Consider the following 17,154-nt stretch of genomic DNA (forward strand, 5'->3'; position numbering starts at 1 on the left):
GCTGCCTATCTAAGTGTTTGTTTCTTCCATGGTACTTACCATGTACAGCTTGAGAAGATGGAGAGGCTCTGTGCCTACTAAGGAGTGTATCCTTGGACTCCTGCTACTCCCATTGGGAATAATGGGGTAGTCAGTGGCATCTTGCTAATGAGGCAAGGTGAAGTGACAGCCTCAGGAGGCACCTGTGCCTCGGGCAGTGGCAGCAGGAATCCAGGCCTGCCACCACCACCCACACGCATTACTTTACCAGCCTGCCACTCCCTGTGCCTCCCCACACCTTTCCCTTCTACTGCCTCCTTACCACCACCTTCCCCTTCTGCTTTCTCCTGCTGCTTACATTTTAAAACCACATCCCTGCATGCCCAGAAGGCAGGGGCGTAGCAAGGTTGGAGTGGGCCCAGAGACGAGATTTTAAAATGGGCCCCCCCCCCTCAAAGTCCAGGGCCTCCACACACCCCAGGCCCCCAAGGATTTAAGTCTGATATTCCAAAATAAGTATGCTGCCTGGAAATACATTTCACTGAATACACACACACACACACACGTCACAATATATAGTGATATACATTGAGTACTATACATTTGTTTTACTTTTAATGCCTAGAACACACTAGAAAAATGAATGATTAAAATGGGACCCTCGGTGCAGATTAGCAAAGGAGACTTTCAACCATGCAGGATGAGCCTATGTTTGTTTTCTCAGAATTCTGAACAAATTCAGTAAAGTTTGATTGCAGGAGGTTTTTCACAGGAGGCTTTTAAAGCCCTTTAACACACATCTCCTCTGGAATAGAGGTGCTGCATTCACATGTTGGCCAGATTGACCCTGAAGTCCCTGCAAGTTATTGGGGAGCAGTTCACACACAAGAAAAATAAAATAAAATAAAAGCACAAGACATGCTTCACAGTTCTCACTCAGGCCTTCTGGGTTGCAAAACAACTTGGAACATAAGTGCATTTATAAATGAATGAATGAATGAATAAAATAAATATAATACTGTTTCTTCCAGAAGTTTTTGTAATTTTCTGCCATGAAACAAGCCACTCATAGGACTTTTTGGATAGTTTTTTTTAAGCCAGCAAATTTTCCAAGCTGTTTAAAGATAAACATTCAGAGACTTCTCAGTCCCTCCCCCCCCCCATTTCAAAGCCCTATAGCAAGCAGATCCCTATATATCCGGGTGGGGGTGGGTGGGGAAGGTAACCACAAAAAGGAGTTCACACTCTACCTGGCAGCAAGGGGTCTTCTGCTGCAGAGAACAGTGGAGGCCACTCTGGCTACCTCCTCCTTCCTGGCTGGCTTGGGCCCTCCTGGAGTTCAGGCTTCACTGCGGCCTACACGGAGGCCTCCGTGGAAGCCCCGCCCACCCGCCGATCAGCTGAGAGGCGGCAGAAAAGGAGCTCTTGGCAGCTTGCCTGCTGCTTCCATTGCGGGCCAGCAGAACAAGCAGGAGAGACAGCGAAGAGGGCAAGTGGCTGAGAGGCTATGGGGCTGGGCAGGGGGCAATGGGGAGTCACATGAGGTGCCCCTCCAGGTAGTGGGGCTCCCAGACAACTGTCTCCCCTTGCCCGATCGTTGTTACGCGCCTGCCAGAAGGTAAGCAAGGGGAGAAGGGAAGACAACATGTGAGGGAGGTGGGGTGGACCTGGCTGGCTCCTAGTTGCAGGCAGGAGTCTTTCTCAGCCCTACCTGGAAATGCCAGGGACTGAACTTGGGACCTTACCAGACCGCATCATGAATTGGTGTGGAAGGCATGGGGAGACATTAGCACTGTGGCGCTTCAGAGCTGCTGAGTGCCTAGCAATTTCCAGTGAGAAGGCCACTGACAACTATTACAACTACTATGGATATTTATATACCACATTTCAATGAAGTTCTTAAAGTGGTTTACAAAGAAAAATAAATAAGATGGTTCCTTGTCCCTAAAGGGCTCACAATCTAAAATCTCTGATACACCCACCCACCCTGGCTGTTAGCTACTTAGCAGCCATATGTTTGTATGGTGTTGTCACAGCACTCATATCTCTACTACTACAAGTAAGGTGTTGAGGTCCTCACTTCCATGCAATGGTGCTTAGCAGCAGATGCAAATAGTAGTGAGCTGCTTCATGAGCCTCTGCTGTTTCATGCTGGGATTTGCTACAGACATTAAGGTCATTCACACAATCAAACATGGTGTTCTACATGGGTTTGGGATCTGTGTGTGCTCCGAATTTTTGGTTGTGTGGAAGCAAGGTAAGAGGAAAATCTGGGTAGTTTTTCCTCCTACCTTGCTTCCACACAATCACTTCTACCCTGGTTTTCCTATTACTTTGTTTCCACACAACCCAAAATTGGGAGCACACACAGTTCCCAACCGGGGTAGAACACAGTTTTTAATTGTGTGAGTGATATCATTGTCTCAGTTCTTTATACAGGACATGCTTCTATATTTGAATGTATCTATATACTGGCTTGGAGGTGGAGCCACAGTTTGCTTGTCTGCTCATCACTTGTTGCCTTGAATTCAAACTGAGAGGTTCTCCCTCCCTCTGCATAAGAGACTGTTAGTCTTATTGTTTTCTTAGCCTATGTTTAGTTAGTAATAAATATTGAACACTTGTTTCTCAGTTAAAGTTGGCTTTTTGTTCAGTTACTTATAGAGGATAAGCAATTGCTCAGCAAAAGTTCACACTTGCCAACTGCTCCCACCTGAGGGGCTCAGGATGGATTTAGTAGGGCTGCCAATGGATTCATGGCTCAGTTGCACTCATGAGAAGATACAGGTTGTATGAACCACTTCCTTTATGTGCAAGTTATTGCTGCTGCTACACTTTGCATAATTGTAGCCGCTCAGTAAAGAGCCAGCGTGGTGTAGTGGTTAGAGTGCTGGACTAGGACCAGAGAGACCTGAGTTCAAATCCCCATTCAGCCATGAAACTAGCTGGGTGACTCTGGGCCATTCACTTCTCTCTCAGCCTAACCTACTTCACAGGGTTGTTGTGAAAGAGAAACTCAAGTATGTAGTACACTTCTCTGGGCTCCTTGGAAGAAGAGCGGGATATAAATGTTATAATAATAATAATAATAATAATAATAATAAAGGGCTCCAAAGGCTCCCAGTCCCATATAGACGTTCCAGTGAGGATATTTCCTTCTATTCACCTTGGGACAGACTGTTGGAGAAGGCGGAATACTAGGCTAGATGGATTTGATTTGATCTGATGCAGCAGGGCTGCTGTAACATTTCTTGAGAATATTATAATTTAAACAAAACCATATTAAAAATGTATAATGGCTTCATCAAAATAGTTTCTCGGTCAGATCATTTTTAAAGGTATAAACAAGTATTTCCCTAAAGCTAAACTCCTTTTTCGGTCTAGTTGTAGAAATTCTGTTATGAGTGATTGTTAGCACATTTTGCAAGAATCTTGTATCATGTACCCTGTCAAGTGGTTGACTTGTACCTCCTGGCTGTATTTTTAAAAAGTGAAATTAATATAAGAACTGTTTTGCTTATGAGGCCATGGAGCTACAAAAGGTCCTGAAGACATTGTTAATAATGTGGTGAGCTTGGCCATGTGATTACTGTGAATGGGTCTATTGCTATTGTTTTGCCTGAAGTGTCACCTGATGGCAGTCAGAGATTTGACAAAAGAACCTTAAATGTTTCTTTAATGGGTGTGGATGTTCCCTGAATGAGTAATTCACCTGTAGGAGTCAGTGGTCTGAGACTCCTGCTCTGCAGGTATTTGTGTGAGAAAGAGCATTTTGCATGGAGGGGAGAGAGAGAGTGTGTATAATAATTTCTCTCAGTGGTAGTATCTAGATAGAAACAGGGGTACAGCCCTGGAGATAGCATATGTTGCAGAGCTCCCTGAATCTGTTGCCTACCATGGGACTGCTAGTTTATCTGACATGTATGAAGATTGTATAGGGGTCTTGTTGAGTTGCATACGCATGCAAAACAGACCTGTGATCATCATACATGCATGTGTATACACAGGTGTTTTCTTTCGTTCGTGGTGTGTTCTCCCTCCCCGCTGCCCTCCCTATCAAGGTGCATAATGCTTACCAAAGTACAAGAAGATAAGTCTCTTCCCCAAGGGGTTTACAATCTATAATTTGACACAGGGGGACAGCAGAGGATGAGGAGGGAGTTGGAGGTATGATAAACTGGGGGAGCATGTGCATTTATTTCATATACACATATTTAGCCCGGGTTGTAAAGGTGGCCTTTGAAGAGGATTTGAAGGAAGCAAGAGAGGTGGCATCACCCAGGTGTTCTGGGAGACAGTTCCAAGCATAAGAGGCAACAAGAGGACAAGGGCGGGGACACTTGTGGGGACAAGAGACCTTCAGCTGGAGGAATAAAGGCCACTAGAACAGATCTTCCAAAGGCAACAGGATTTAATTTCATTTGGAAAGAGAAAATGGTGACTGTTGATGAGTTCTTAATATCTCTGTATGCATTCCTCCATGCAGGGATGCAGTATACACCCAGATGCAGGGGCGTAACTATAATAGGGCAAGGGGAGACAGTTGTCTGGAGGCCCACTGCCTTGCCCCCCACCGAGGCAAGTCACATGACTGACTCCCCCAGCTGCACACCCGCCCTAGCTTCCTTCTTGTATTCATCCTCCAAAATTGATGTATTAAGACCTGGAGCTACCAGAACAACATGTCTTTCTCTAGTACCATTAAATTACTTGCATCGTCCACAATTTACAAAACCTTTAAAAAAAAATTAGGATGATGGTCTATTGTGGCACATAGTGTGTATATGCTTTTTGTTACCACTATTCAGCCTCATTTAAGATTTCTTTACTTCATGAGATGAGCTTCAGTGAGTGGGGGAGCATTATAAAATCTTGTCTCTGGGCCCACTACAACCTTGCTACGCCCCTGCCCATATGGGAAAAACAACATGTGTGAAGTAGGCCTGACAGTAAATCTATACATGCAGTGTAACTATATGATGTAGCTTTTTTCCAAGGACTGTACCATAACATCAGTAACACATGCCCCATTATTTCTTTTGTAACTTCTGGTGTTTATGATTGGTTTTAGTTCATTTTGGTCAATGACCAGTAATTACAATATAATACAATATTTATTATTATAAAGCACTTTGTTTTCAAACAAACAAACAAACAAACCTTTTATTTTCCTGGGAGGCTTTTAAAATTGAAATATGGAACATGAATATGTTCATACTTTTTTATTTGCAGTTTAATAACATGCCATCCAAACTTGAATTTATTGTTTGATCACTAGCAATGATAACCTATATTTCTTCTCTCATATTACCAATCCATTCCAGCCTTACAAGTGCTAACCTCCTTGGAGAGGAGAGCTGGTCTTGTGGACATGCTTGTGGGAGCAAGCATGACTTGTCCCCTTAGCTAAGCAGGGTCCACCCTGGTTGCATTTGAATGGGAGACTACATGTGAGCACTGTAAGAGATTCCCCTCAGGGGATAGAACTGCTATGGGAAGAGCATCTAGGTTCCAAGTTCCTTCCCTGGCTTCTCCAAGATAGAGCTGAGAGAGATTCCTGCCTGCAAACTTGGAGAAGCCGCTGCCAGTCTGTGTAGACAATACTGAGCTAGATAGACCAATGGTCTGATTTGGTATATGGCAGCTTCCTATGTTCATATGTTCCTATGTAAATACCACCTAAGCCATACAGAAATCCTCTTTCATAGGTATCGCAGTTGTGGCTCTAAAGCAGGGCTGCACAACATTGTCCCTCCTACAGATGTTGGACTGCAATTCCCGTCATACCTGACTATGGGCTGCTGTGGTTGGGGATGATGGAAGTTGTAGTCAAAAACAGCTGGAGGGCTGCAGTTGTGCAGCCCTGCTCTAGAATATGGTTCCATACAAATATCTTCTAAGGGTTCATTGTTTGAGAGTCTGTATTAGGAGCTCATCACATTTTAAGCCTCATTAATTAGTTTGTATGGTCTGCAAAGAAGGGATAGAATCTAACAAGCTAGAAAACCTAGGAAGACTGGAGTCTTCTACAGAAACTCTGTGAGTGACAATACAAGTTCTGAAAGGAAATGTGTTACAAGGGACATGCTATCACCCGCCTGATCAAAACACTGACGGTGACTGGAGTTGCAGAAGGAAATCAGGGAGGTGTCAAAGAGAGACAGGACAGTAATAATGGGTTATTTCAACTACCCACACATAGACTGGGTACATTCACATTCAAGTAATGACAAAGAGGCCACATTTCTAGAAACGCTGAATGACTGTGTCCTAGAACAGTTGGTCATGGAACCAACCAGAGAGAAGGCGACCTTTGACTTAATCCTGAGTGTTGTCCAGGATCAGATGCAAGATATCAGTGTCATGGAACCTTTAGGGAACAGTGACCATAGTGTGATCAAATTCAGCATACATGCAGCCACCAAGTCATGACCCAGTCATGCAGGGTCCCACTGCGCAAGTGCAGCAGCCTCCAAAATGGTGGCTGTGCCAGGAAATAGGCCAGGGAAGGGCTGAAGATGACTGAACCAGGTGATTTTACAAAAAGAAAGCCTGGTGGGGGGAGGGGGAACCTCTTCAGAACCACCCCCCTCCACCTCAGAGAAGCCCTCGGAAGGGGTAAGTTTAAAAAAAAAATTAGAAAAGGCTCGACTGAAAAGTTGTTTAGTCTGGGGTCAAGCCAAACCAGGGGTGGTTCGGCTCGGCCCTGAACCTTCAAACCGAACCGGTTTGATATCAAACCGGTTCAGATTCGAACCTGTTTGTGCACCCCTAATATAAACTGATGTGGTCTACGGTGTTGGCGACTGGCAAGGAGAGAGATCTTTGGGTCATTGTGGACATCGTTGAAAGTGTCTACTGCATGTGTGGCAGCTGTGAAGAAGGCCAATTCCATGTTTGGAATCATTAGGGAGGGGAATGAAAATAAAACTGCCCTTGTATAAAACTATGGTGTTATTATAATGCCCTTGTATAAAACTATGGTGTGGCCACATTTGGCATACTGTATACAGTTCCGGTCACCATACCTCAGAAAGAACATTTCAGAACTGGAGAAGGTGCAGAAGAGGGCAACCAAGATGATCAGGGGCATAGAGCACCTTCCTTATGAATCAAAGCTACGACACCTGGGGCTTTTTTGTTTAGAAAAAAGACTGAGGCGTGTCCATAGATAGAGGTCTATAAAATCATGCATGGTGTAGAGAGAGTGGAGAGATATAATTTTTTCTCCCTTTCGCATAATACTAAAACCATGGGTCATCCCATGAAACTGATTGCCAAGAAATTTATGACCGACAAAAGGAAGTACTTTTTCACATAATGCATAATTAACCTATCGAATTATCTCCCAGAAGATGTGGTGACAGCCAACAGCCTGGATCACTTTAAGAAGAGTTTAGACATGGAGGATAGGTCTAGCAATGGCTACTAGTCTGAGGGCTATAGGCCACCTCCAGCCTCAGATGCAAGATGCCTCTAAATACCAGTTGCAGGGAAGCGAGAGCAGGAGAGAGGGCATGCTCTCATATTTTGCCTGTGGGCTTCTCAGAGGCATGTGTTGGGCCATTGTGTGAAACAGGAGGCTGGACTAGAGAGGCCTTGGGCCTGATCCAGCAGGACTGTTCTTATGCAGTCTGATATAGAACACTCTAGGGATGGCTGCACCGCACGATTCTGCTTTAGGTGTAGCTCAGTAGTTGGGGGAACACATTGTTGCATGTGATGGTCTAGAAATGAATTATGTTGCTCTCTAAAAGAAACTTTAATTTCATAACCAGCCTTCTACCCTTACAACTGATATAACCAATATAAGTAATACTATATGGCAAACACTCTTGTTTTCAGGTTCATGATTTTTTTAAAAAAAATCACATCTCAGAAATCCTATTCACATATCAACTAAGCTGAGTATAACCAAGCACATAAAGGCTTTTCACACGAGCAGGCCTACCTGGGCTTGTGCAGCCCTATTGGGGCAGGGCTGCTTGCGTGAAGTACCAGGCTTGAGGCTGATCCTGGTGCTGCCTTGCTGGGTAGCCTGAGGTTTTACCCTGGGCTATGACCTAGGTAGAAGTGCACAAGCATGCCCTTCTACCCAGGAAATGAGTCATGTGTGCACTGGGGCTGCCTGCAGCCCCAGCACACACAGAGCTGGGTGGCAAGAGTGCTCAGCTGTGGGGGAATCCCTCAATGTACTACGCTTCTGTCACGGTGTGCTGAGGGATGCCAGAGGACTTCCTCCTCCGGCTCTGTGCTCTGCAGCTTGCGGCGGTGAGGCTCGTGTGTAGCATGAGTGGCGGAACCCTATTTGATCATGTGCAGGGAGGCAGGGAGGAGCCTGATTCCCCGCCAGCCCTCTCCCCACGCCATTGTTTCAGTCATGTGAACAACCTTATTGAATGGGGCGACCGCTGAAGCAAGATTGGGCACTGGTCTCATCTTTTGAGTATAACATAATCGCTAGATATAAATTTCCAGTTTGTGTAGTCCAGATAATCTTATGAATGACCCTTCCTTCTCCATTTTGCCTGGTATGGATTGTGATTATCAGACATGTGTGCACTGCTTTCTACAAATACAGATGTTTGTATGTATTTATATGTCAGTTTCACATTCTGTCAACACGTTGAGGTGAGATTTGCCCAAGGCAAAACATGAGGGAGACGTGGGTAGGCGTGATCACACTGACTTTCCATAACGTGCCAATTATACTTTTTTTTTTTTGCTGACAGGAGAATGGGGCTGAATTGCATTGTTTCAAGCAATTGCTCGAAGTCAAGCAAACTGGATGGTCTTGTGATATCAAATGAAAAGTACAAATTAACTCCAGTGCAAATTCTTTGCAAAATGTACACCAAGGCTTCACCAACATATTGGTATTCACCTCCATTTCAATCAGTATCAAGGAACTTACTCCTGCTATATTGTCTCTGTACATAGCAGCATATACACTCTGCAGGCAGCTTGGATAAATGAGGAATAGCACAAAACTCCTTGGGCAGGATACTCTTTCTCTTCCTTTCATGACAGTGGGGGTACCTGCCCTCCATATTCCAACAGATGAAAAAGAGGTGCAGACCAGTCAGAAATCTGTGCCACTGGACCAGGGGGAGCCAAATGTACCTGCTTTTTCTTGCAACCAAAGTCTTAAGGAGCCAGGAACTCTTGACTAACTGAGCAGGGTCCACACAGGGAGAATTTCATGCCAAGTCCCCTCACAAGCTTGATTTCAGTGTTTGGGAGCAGCTGCAGTCAGTTCTATGGCCTCCCATTAGGAACAAGCCCATAAACACACTTGAAGAATTGTTACAAACATTTATATTTTTTGCAGGCTATATTAAAAAGCACATGTGCAATCTATAAGCATAACAAATAGTGTCAGTAACGAAGATTAATCAGTCTAATTGAAATTGCTGAAATTTGCACAATTGGCTCAAATCAGCATCATAACTCTTTACTTCTCACCGAGGGCATTTTTGCTGGCAGCACTGGAACTTTCATTTTCTTTACAAAATGTATAGCTAAAATATCTCCAATGGGCATGTTTTTAAAAGTAACACCTGAAATCCTTTTCAAAATAACAAATGCTGTTCTTAGCCTGGGAAACCCTGCACAGAATTTTCCTGATGTATAGCACTTTTAAAAAGTGAACTGTCTTCTTATAGCATACAGTCCTAGGTTCACATTTCATGAACTTTCCTCCTCAAAGTTTATGATGTCAACTCCATGTTCAACATGACAGAGTTGGAGCATATCTCATGCCAATCTAGCCGAGTGCTAAACTTCAGGGATGAACCAGATGTTCACTCTCTTTTGTGCTGGTATCAGAATGGGTCTCAGCACAGTTGCCACTTTATACAGCAGAAGGAACTGCAAGCTTTCTGCACAGGAAAAGATCTTCAGCTTCACATGTCTCTTGGGGCATTCTAGGTAGGGATAGTTTGAAATGGGGCATTCCCAGCAGTCATGGTTTGTAGGGGTGTGCATGGAATCGGAAAGCCTGGTTCTGTTCGAATAGAACTGGACTCGAACCGAACTGGGCCCAATTCAATTCTGTGCATGTTGAGCCGGGCATACAAATGGCCAGTGCACATGTGCAGCGGTCATCAAAATGGCCACCACAAGCAGGCAGAGGGCCAGAAAGGCCTGTAAATTGGCCAAACCAGCCCTAAAAAGACGGGGGAGACTGATGGGGGGAGCTGGAATCCCCGCAGCCTTGGCAGCACCCTTGGAGGTCACAGGATCGGGCAGTAAGATAATTTTTTAAAATTTAACTTCCAGAACCCCCGAGTCAGCCCGGGAGATTCGGCTTGAAGTCAGGCCTAACCAAACTGAACTGGACCCTGTATGGCTTGAGCGCAAGCCATCAAACAGGCCCAGTTCAATGGCAAACCGGCTCAACCTCAAGGCAGTGTGCACATTCCTAATGGCTTGTCTCCTTCCTTTCTCCTTCAAGAAGACTGCAGAGAGTCAGTGAACTCCATATTCTTTTGCTCCTTTAGCTTCAGAGCCTGAATCTATTATCGGACATAGTGTGAAACCTCGGTCAGATGAAGCTGTGGTTAATCTGTGAAGCCGAGAATCATACCACAGGTGAATGATCAACTGTGGTTTGGCAACCTGCGATTTCTGGGCAGAAGAATCCCTTCCTCTTCCTAGTCCACCCAAGCTGCATCACAGAAAGCTCCTTTCCTCTCACATTGCCAGACGGTTGGCAAAGTGTAAACACTCTGGTGAAGCTGCAACCATGGGTGTGCTCAGTGCAATCATGCCTTTCTGGCAGTTTTCATCCATCCTCAGCAGGGCAAAGACACTTTAACCCTTTCATCACACTGCTTTCACCACTGTCTTCTGCAGTTGGGGAGGATAGGTTTTGTGGGGCCCCCTCTTCCCTCTCCTGAGAGGAGAGGATTGGGCCCCTCTCTTACCACTGGTACTGGTTAAAGATGGACTGCACAAGCAGTCCCTCTACTCTTCCTCATATGTTGGCTGAATTAGGGTTTTTGTTACTGGCAATGGTCATTTGTGACACACCCACACCAGCCCATTCTCCAGAAGATATGACATGAGACTCATACCCTTCCCATTTCTCCAGGGATTACTATTTTTCCTCTCCCCCTAGACCCCCCCACCCCCATCCTTTGCATGAGTGCTTATGGATGGATGGATGAGATTGCTAGGAAGAGGTTGACATTACCCCTTCAATTTTTTTGGCAGTATTGTTCTATTTTTTTAATACAACTTTGTAGGGGAAAGACGGGGGGTGATCTCCCCTGGGAACAAGCATGTTTGGTCAGCCAAACCTCATGAGAAGAACCACCCATCTAGAGCAGGATTAAATCACATAAGAGATATGTGATGAAGACAGATCCTGCTCTGGAGTGGACCACTTTCTCATGAGAGTGCCTGGCCATAGAGACATGTATGTGGGCTGGAGGGCTTTTACCACCCAGCCCAGTTGACAGTTCCTCCAAAGCTCTGGAAAGGGAGTCCCAGCAACATCCCTCCCAGTCCTGGTGACTGCTGGTGACCAAGAATATACAGTAAATGCCCCTTAAAAGAGTCTGGTCTCTCCACAACAGATCTCTATGCGCAATCTTGCTATTCATGGCCACCTAGCTGGCCAGGGACCATTCAAATCCATGGGTTTTCCATGCCAGAGTGCCCTGTGGTGGCTAGTTTGCATTCACTGCAGGATTGGACACAGCTGTTACTGATTCATTCCTGATCTCTCCTTGTCTGCCCACCCAGCACAGAGCCACTCAGACACCTCAAGCAGCCTGGACTACATTTAAGTCTGGAAAGGTTGGGTGGAAGGGGGAAGGTGTGGAGTATGAGTTCTGTTGTTAACAAGTGGTGCCAGGAGCCCCACAAGAGCTAGGGCTCCTATAGTTGGGAGGTTGATTCTTCTATTATTATTAATTCGATTTCTATACCGCCCTTCCAAAAATGGCTCAGGGTGGTTTACACAGAGAAATAATAAATAAATAAGATGGATCCCTGTCTCCAAAGAGCTCACAATCTAAAAGGAAATATAAGACACACACCAGCAACAGTCACTGGAGGTACTGTGCTGGGGGTGGATAGGGCCAGTTACTCTCCCCCTGCTAAATAAAGAGAATCACCACGGTAAAAGGTGCCTCTTTGCCCAGTTAGCAGGGGTAAGCTCATGAAAGTGCAGTCAGAGAGTTGAAACACATTAGTTTTTCTGTTTTCTCCACGGACTGTCCCACTCATGAGAAGGCTTCCCTCCCCCCACCCCACCCCACCGCCAGCCAACAAGTCAGCATGAGGATGGGAGTGTGTTGGTTCTTTCTCATTGCTTTGCCAAGTTCTGCAAATCTGTTGTCAACTTGGTTACAGTGAACCCTAGAAAGTCAATGGGATCTGGTCCTGGAGTACCAGACAAGCAGCCCCAGCCCTTTCGTGATCCAGCAACTGGTGTCTTCCCTCGGGATTCTTGGGCATGTCCCTTGGTCTGGTTCCCTCCCTCTTGCACTCTTGTGTACATTAAGACCAAAGAAACCACACTCCATTGATAAGTTCTGAGAACAATAGGAATGGGTCTAGATCGGGTGATAGGTCAATGAAAGTTGTCCTTGCACATGTGTCTATTCTTCTTCTTTTATTTAAAGCACTAGTATTTTTAAGCCCGTTATGATAACGGGCGCTAGCTTTCTATCCCGTCTTTTCTGTCTCTCTCTCTCTCTGTCTCTTTTTTTCCCCCTTGTCCCCTCTCTCTTTTTGTTTTTTTTGTTGTTGTCTCTGTTTTTGTTCTTCCTTTTGCTTATACTTTTTTTTGGGGGGGGGGGTTGTGTGGATGAATAACGGCCAAAATGGCCCATGAGAAGGTGGCCGCCCCCGCCTATCGCCCTCCCGCGCACCCAGCTGCCGGAGCCCACCTTACCCGCTCCAGCCCGAAGGAGAAGAGAGGAACTCGGGAACAGAGCTACTCTCTGTGTTAAGCTGCTGCCCATACTGTCGCAATGGACGCAATAGGCGTCCTTTGCGTCCATAGCGGCAGTTTGAGCAGTGATTTAGCACAGAGAGGAGCTCTGCTCGTGAGCTCCTCTCTTTTCCCTCGGGCTGGAGCGGGTAAGGTGGTCTTCGGCAGCTGGGTGGGCGGGAGGGCGATAGGCGGGGGCGGCGACCTTCTCATGGGCCATTTTGGCCCTTAATCTTTTTTGGGGGGGGAGCGGGGAAGGTGATTTTGGGCAGCTGGGAGGGAGGGTGAGCAGGCGGGGGCGACGGCTGTGAGCGGGCGGGGGCCTCATTGGCGGCTTCGCCGCCACCTCGCCCAGCTTCCCTGTCCCCTGTCTCGGTCTTCCCCCGCCGCCATTGCCCTCGCCTTTTTCAGGGCGGCCGCTTCTGGTTGCCTCGGCCTCCTCTCGCCGTGCCGCAGCTCATGGCCGAGGCGGCGGCTCTGCCGCCACCTCGGCCACTTTCCCCCGCCGCCACACACCGGCTAATGGCCGCCCGTGGCTGTGGGACACTGGTGTCTGCAGTCCTGTGTCCCTTGGGCTCTTCTGGGCCTGCGCTTCGCGCAGGCCCAGAACAGCCCAGGGAGGCAGGGACGCAGATCCCCAACATTCCAAAGCCACGGCCACTCACTTAGCCTTTTATTATATAGGATGCTTTCCCCAATGCTGTTCCATCCCTTTAAAAGCAGGAACTGCAAGGACGTGGCATCCCTTTTGCCAAGCAGTGGCAGGAGGAGCAAGTGGACGGCAGAAGGCGGGGCATCAGTTCCAAGAGGCACTCAGTGAGAAATGTGGCTGTCCTAGAACAGACACATTTTTGGTTTGCTCTCTATGGTGGCAGGAAGGGCTTGCACATCAAACCAAGGTGATAGCAGTGGCAGAATTTGGATGATACAATGGTGCCTTCTAACCTCAGGTTTCAGCAGTGAAACTCACTACAGACCAAGAGTTCAAATTCAGGTTTTGGAGCAAAAACAGAGCTACAGTTGGGTAAAAAAACCCATGGCTTTATGCTTTCATACAATCACAAACTCAAACCTATGGCGTGTTTACCTCAAATGTGCCATTATGTCCGAGCGTGGACTATGTCTTTGCCCAACCTATAAATAATGGTAAATGTCAAGTCCTTTTTCCTCCAGACTAGTGGTACTGATGTAAAAACAAAATAAAACCCCAAACCTCCCTTAAAAATAAAAAGGCAAATAAAAAATTCAAATTGTAATGTGTTTTATCTATTTTTTTTTCTTTTTATGAATTTGAAATGTTTTATATTTTATATTATGTTTTAATTCTGTACACCACCTTGAGATTTCTATATTAGGTGGTATATAAATTCAGTAAATAAATGAATAAATGAAATGAATTGATTCTTTCATTCTAGATTCATGCTCATGTTCTTTTGGAACAGTGTTATTGAATGAGGCAAACAGATGTATAAACTGGCTCTAATGCATCATTAGTAATTCTCACTGCTTCCCAAACTCTGCCTGTCTATGGGAAACAATATTGTTCAAATCAGACTATGCAGGCAATGCTATAACCCCTGCTAACTGGGCAAAGAGGCACCTTTTACCGTGGTGATTCTCTTTATTTAGCAGGGGGAGAGTAACTGGCCCTATCCACCCCCAGCACAGTACTTCCAGTGACTGTTGCTGGTGTCTATCTTATGTTTCTTTTCAGATTGTGAGTCCTTTGGGGACAGGGTTCCATTTTATTTGTTTTATTTGTTTGTTATTTCTCTGTGTAAACCGCTCTGAGCCATTTTTGGAAGGGCGGTATAGAAATCGAATTATTATTATTTATTTACACAGGGAGACAGGTGTTATTGACGGGTTTGTTTTATCCAGACATCGAGTCCTTCTCAAGGACCGGGGATGGCTGAATTTTATTATCAATGATGTTGCTGTTATTATAGATATCATCGCAGAATATCGGCTGTTCCCAGTAATGTTGCTCTTTGTAATTGGCTGATGGTGATTTCTGTGGCCCCTATGGTGTTGAGGTGCTCTTCAAGGTCTTTTGGAATTGCACCTAGGGCACCAATTACCACTGGGATTATTTTAGTCTTTTTCTGCCACAGCCTTTCAATTTCAATTTGTAGATCTTTGTATTTGGTGATTTTTTCTATTTCTTTTTCTTCTATTCTGCTATCACCTGGAATTGCTATGTCGATTATTTTGACTTGTTTTTCTTTCTTCTCGACTACAGTTATATCTGGTGTATTGTGTGGCAAATGTTTGTCTGTTTGTAGTCGGAAGTCCTATAATATTTTTGCATCTTCATTTTCTACAACTTTTTCAATGTTATGGTCCCACCAATTTGTAGCTACAGGTAGCTTATATTTTTTGCAGATGTTCCAGTGTATCATCCCTGCTACCTTGTCATGCCTTTGTTTGTAGTCAGTGTGTGCGATCTTCTTACAACAGCTGATTAGGTGGTCCACGGTTTCATCTGCTTCTTTACAAAGGTGGCACTTGCTGTTTGTTGTTGACTTTTCTACTTTTGCTCTTATTGCATTTGTTCTTAGTGCCTGTTCTTGCGCAGCCAGTATTAAACCCTCTGTTTCTTTCTTTAAGTTGCCATTCTTAAGCCATTGCCAGGTCTTGGTGATGTCTGATTTTCCACTTATATTGTGCAAATATTGACCACGCAGGGGCTTATTTCTCCATTTTTCTGCTCGGTTCTTGACTTGTTCTTTCTTGTAGGCCTGCTTTCTTTCATTGGTGTTGAATAGTTTCTTGTTCTTGACCATTTGAAGTGCATCTTCTTCACTGTCCTTTATATATTCTTCAAGGCCTCTTTTCTCCTCCTCTACTGTTTGATGGACTTGCAGCATTCCTCTTCCACCTGAGCTGCGAGGAAGGTAGAGCCTATCGACATCACTGCGGGGGTGCAGAGCATGATTGATGGTCATGATTTTCCTGGTCTTACAATCTAGTGTCTCTAGTTCTGCCTGGGTCCAGTCTATTATTCCTGCAGTGTATCTGATAACAGGTATAGCCCAGGTGTTTATGGCTTGTATGGTGTTCCCGCCATTGAGTTTGGACTTGAGGATTTTTCTAACTCTCCTGAAGTATTCACTTCCAATTTTTCTTTTAACTTCAGTGTGTGCGATGTTATCAGCCTGGAGAATGCCCAAGTATTTGTAACGTTCTTTCTCTTCCAGGTTCTTGATCTTGCTTCCATTGGGCAGTTCTATTCATTCTGTTTTTGTTATTTTTCCTCTTTTCATTATTAATGCAGCACACTTGTCTAGTCCAAACTCCATTGCTATATCGCTACTGATTGTTGTTGTTGTTGTTGTTGTTATTTTGTCTATCAGACCAAAGAAAAATGCTTCCCAGAAAACAAAATAGGCCTAAACTCCAAAGTAAAAAAGTAACAGCTCAGAAATATTGGCTAGCATGATGCACAGCCATAAGGCTCCATGCGGGGCTGCAACAAAGGTGCAAGATAACCTCCAATGCTTTAAAAACCTGGTGACTTATCCCCATAGATGCAAATTGAGCTAAATGCTATGATGCTGCTCCCACAGCCACTAGGTTTTAAAAGCATCGTGGCTTATCCTGCGGCTTTGCTGCAGCCCTCATGTTACCAGTGTCGTTGACTGCTTGCCTTCTTGCTGTATCAGAAGAACACAAGGAAGTCCTTTCACACAGGAATAGGGGCTGACATACTGCACAATGTTATATGTATGCCACAACATAACATTTGCTCAATTGCACAAGAGCCCTGCTGCACTACATGCAAGAATTGCTCAAATACAGTTGTGCAATTGCCAGTCATTGGAAATCATGTCCAGCAATTATGCAACTACATTTGAGCAATTCTTATATGTAGCACAAGAGTGTGCTTGTGCAACTGCACAGATGTTATACTGTGATGTGCATGCTATGTTGTGCAGTATGTCAACTACAATCAGTGGCTTCTCAGATAATATTTCGAATCGATGCACATTGGGCAGGCAGCTCTCTGACATCACCTATGGGTATGGGAAAGTATAGAGTTTATCCAAAGAAAGTTAGGCAGGACTACAGACCTTTGAAATAAAGGAGACAAATTAGTCCCCCAGCTGTAGCTGTAGCTGGGGGACTTACGGCAGGCCTGCCCGTGCTAAATTTTTCTCTGCCCCCACAGCTTTTACAAACAAATAATTTTTAATATTAGGACTGATAGGGACCAGATAAGCCGCCCA

At 45.1% G+C, this 17,154-nt stretch overlaps 1 long non-coding RNA gene across 1 annotated transcript in view; it reads left to right on the forward strand.

Moving 5' to 3' along the window:
- The first annotated feature begins 1,396 nt into the window (after nt 1-1,396).
- LOC128341937 (uncharacterized) overlaps nt 1,397-17,154 on the forward strand; it is a 32,708-nt gene continuing 16,950 nt past the window's right edge. Inside the window, exon 1 of the long non-coding RNA XR_008314684.1 lies at nt 1,397-1,597. This is a non-coding gene — a long non-coding RNA (uncharacterized LOC128341937). The remainder of the gene's footprint in view (nt 1,598-17,154) is intronic.

This window comes from Hemicordylus capensis, chromosome 2 (assembly GCF_027244095.1).
Source record: "Hemicordylus capensis ecotype Gifberg chromosome 2, rHemCap1.1.pri, whole genome shotgun sequence".
Lineage (NCBI taxonomy): Eukaryota > Metazoa > Chordata > Lepidosauria > Squamata > Cordylidae > Hemicordylus > Hemicordylus capensis.